Source organism: Sphaeramia orbicularis, chromosome 22 (genome assembly GCF_902148855.1).
Source record: "Sphaeramia orbicularis chromosome 22, fSphaOr1.1, whole genome shotgun sequence".
NCBI classification, from domain to species: Eukaryota; Metazoa; Chordata; class Actinopteri; order Kurtiformes; family Apogonidae; genus Sphaeramia; species Sphaeramia orbicularis.
Window position 1 is genome coordinate 7,470,165 of NC_043978.1, and position 4,287 is coordinate 7,474,451.

The following is a 4,287-nucleotide window of genomic DNA, read 5'->3' on the forward strand; positions in this document are numbered from 1 at the left end:
GTGCCCGCGCGACCCTGAGCGCGCACATTCTGACACGGCTGTATTTCCTGTTTTAACCGTCATGTTTGACTCATGTCACGTTATTAAACCGGACAAAACTACAAAAACTAGGGAAAAAAAAAAAAAAAGAATAAACCGGACAAAGACTATTTTAATCCAAACTGTCAGATACTGAAGAATGATCCGGTTTTAATTAATTTGACCCTTTAATTCATCAGATATTATTAACTATGTACAGTACAAACCAGCATTAAAGTAAGTAATTAATAAACAGTTTTAAAAGATTAAGATAAAACTCAAATAAATGGTGGAACCTTAAACCCTCTGTTGGAATAATGTAAATATAAAATTTACTTATATTATATATAAATATGATGGAGTTTATAATCTATTATTATTATTATTATTATTATTATTATTATTATTATTATTATTGAGTTTTGTGTGGAAATCATAACAAATAAAACATCCAGGACGTGTTAATATCAACAAAATAAATAATAAATAAATAAATAAATAAATAAATAAATAAATAAAAAAATTATTATTATTATTATTATTATTAATAATAATAATAATAATAATAATAATAATAATAATAATAATAATAATAATAATGAACAGAACAAAACAAAAAACACTGATTCATGACATATTTAGCGCAAACCGTTCCGTGACGGTTTGTACTCTTATTTTGAAAAACTTAGATACTGAGTTTGCTACTTCCGGTTTGTTCTGCTCCACAACGGCGGCTGAAAGGGCTTTGGTTCCCGGTTCTGGTAAGAACAAATGATTAGAGAGAGTCACGTTTACATCAGAACAGAAATAACGACACACAAACCGATCAGTCAAACTTTATGTGGTCTGGTGGTGGGCAGGTGAAGCCTCATGAAGCACTGAGGCTTTCCTAACAACTGTGCTGAAAAAGGTTCAACGCTTCAGTGAAGGTGACATCTGGTGGACAACTGAAGCCATAGCAACCAGTGAAGAGCACCACTGAAGCACTGACACTTTTTGAATCCCATGTCAGCAACAAAAGTTCAGAGAAGACTGCATGGTCATTCAGGTGTTTGGTTCATTCATCCCAAATAATGATTACATCATCATTACACAGAAGTACATCTAAAATCTTTATTAAAAGGATAAAAATAATAATATGCAGATGCTCTCACCCATACTCTAAAACACATTCCAGATTAACCCAAAGAATAAATCTAAATTATATGAAGGGTTAAATGTTGGTTAAGAGTTTATTTAAAGCTTTAAGTTTTATTTAAAAACTGTACTAAAAGGCCATAACACGATAAGAGATCCTTCTGACTTTGCAAATGATCATGGTGTTTGAACTCAGAAACACTGTTTTCTTTTCTTTCTTTTCTTTCTTTTCTTTTGTGAAGTGTTTTATTCCAGTGTTTTTAAAGAAAACCTTAAAGATAATGGTTTGTCATTTGGAGACTTGTATGGTTGATTTGGAATGATTATTCACAGAAGCAGACAAGTTGTTTATCTTCACAGGTTTTTATTTAGAAATATAACTTTTTCCACTGTGGCAGGCTTCAGTCTGCTCCTCTTCTGGCTCACCAACTCCCACTAGTTGTACTTTTCTTCACCAGCACTGGCAGATGTTTCATTCTCCAGCGGCACATCTTCTGCCGACCCATCCATAAGATTGGCACACTCTGGTGTCAGCCTTTCAACAGCAGCCTGAGCATTAGCTGGATTAGTAAAGCCAGCCAGTTTGAACTGTGGATCTAAGATGGTGGCCACTGACAGGGAGTTCACCTTTTCCAAGCCACTGAATTTTTCAGTCAAATTATTTTTCAGATAGTTGGCAAGGGTGGCACCAATACAAGGAGGCCTTTGGGCACAATCGGCAGAAATACATGTCTTAGCATTTTGGCAATAGGAATGACCTTTGACCCTGACACTCTCCTTTCCTCAGAGCTCAACAGTTACCTGATAGAATGGCCTTCAAACTGGCAGGCACTGGTTGATGATCAGCTGCATAGTCATCAGCAGTGAAAGGCATTGTGTCAGTGCTAAGTGATGCCAGGGCTGCCCCTAATGGTTCTCTCTGCTCCTAAAGCCTATCAAACATGGCATAAGTGCTGTTCCATCTCATTTCCACCTCTTGAACAAGCTTTTTTTTGTGGCATGCCCATAGTAACTTGAATAGAACACAACTTTTCTTTTGCTTTTGAACTGGACTTGAAGTGTCCCACTATTTTGCAGGTCCTAATTCAGTTAGTTTTAATTCGTTTTTAGAGCATGTTTGCTAGTTTTTATTATTTTTCTTTTTTTTCTAAATGCTTAGTTTAGTTTAGTTTTAGTATTAATTTTAGTTGTGTTGTATCTTTTCTCTTCTTCTCCGTCATATTCAAATAAATCCCAGACAGGACTCTGCTGCTTTCTCCCAACTTTAGTCTCCATGTTTCCAGGTAGAGTGGGGACCAGAAGACGACTGGAAACCACAAATGACGGACCGTGAAGTATCGTATGGTGCCAGCAGATAAAATTGCTAGAGCGAAATAAATTGATTTCGTATCAATCCAACATTGACAAAGACAAAAACAAAGGGAATTTTATCCATAATTTTTATCTGTTTTAGTTATTTTTGTAAACACACAATACAGTTTCAGTTGTTTGGTTTTTTTTCCTTTAATTATAGTTTTTTATTTATTTCAGTTAACGAAAATGTTTTTTCTATTCTAGTTTTGGTCATTTCGTTAGTTTTCGTTAACGATAATAACCTTGATCTGAACCCACAGGTTTCTTCATCCGCTGAACACCTACCTGGTTGTTTGGTCTTTGTCCAGGTTGTCCAGCTGTGCTTTGTCCCAGATCAGCTGTTCGTCTCTGGTCTCCGCCCTCCTGTCCAATCCGTCCCACCTGACCTTCCTGGACCTAGGTAAAAACAACCTGGAGGATTCAGGGGTGAAGCTGCTCTGTGGTTTCCTACAGAGTCCAGACTGTCGACTGGAGACTCTAAGGTAACACACACACACAAAGGTCAAAGGTCAGTGGGTCCACTATGGTCCTACAGCCCCTCACTGAACATCTGAGGTGTTCTTTTATTTAATCTTATATTTATTGTTTGGTTTTTGAAATTTTCCAACACAAACATTTCAATCGTAGACTCAGCTGTCGTCTACATATCGTCGACTTTTTCCATCGATCTTCTTTCTAGTTGTAGTTTTATGATATGTTAGTCTGTCAATGTTGTGAATTTATTCCACAATGTCTCCAATTATTTAGGGGAGGGGGGTCCTTTGGGGGGGGTCCTCTTTACACCATTTTCATGTGATGGCTTTTTTTAGGCAAGGCAAGGCAGCTTTATTTATATAGCACATTTCATGTACAAGACAATTCAAAGTGCTTTACATAAAACATGAAAAACATTACAGCAGAAGGCATGAGAAAAACAAACAAACAAAAATCAGATAAATAGATAAAACAGATAAACAGATAAAAGAGACAAGCAGATAAAACAGATAAAAACTTTTAGCTTAAAAGGAATAGTGCAGATCTGAACTGATGAATAAAAACTCTATTCAAATGCAGCTGAGAACAGGTGGGTCTTTAACCTGGATTTAATAAACTGAGTGTGTCAGCTGATCTGAGGTTTTCTGGGAGCTTGTTCCAGACATGAGGAGCACAGAACCTGAACACAGCTTCTCCATGTCTGGTTCTGACTCTGGGAACTGACAACAGACCGGATCCAGATGACCTGAGGGGTCTGGTGGGTTCATACTGGGTCAGGAGGTCACTGATGTATTTTGGTCCTAAACCATTCAGAGCTTTATAGACCAAGCAACAGAACTTTAAAGTCTATCCTCTGACGGACAGGCAGCCAGTGTAAGGACCTCAGAGTTGGACAAATGTGGTCCACTTTTCTGTTCTTAGTGAGGACTCTAGCAGCAGAGTTCTGAATGAGCTACAGTTCTCTAATGGATTTTTTAGGTAGACCTGTAAAGACACTGTTGCAATAATAAAGCCGACTGAAGATGAATGCATGGACTAGTTTTTCCAGGTCCTGCTGAGACATTAGATCTTTTGTCCTTGAGATGTTCTTAAGGTGAGAGTAGGCTGATTTTGTGATTGCCTTGATGTGTTTTTCAAAATTTAGGTCTGAGTCCATCACTACAACCAGATTTCTGGCCTGGTTTGTGGTTTTTAGGTCTATAGACTGAAGCTCTGTGGTGACCTGCAGTCATTTCTCTTTGGCTCCAAAGACCTCAGTTTTGTTTTTGTTCAGCCGAATAAAGTTGTGGCACATCCAGTCATTAA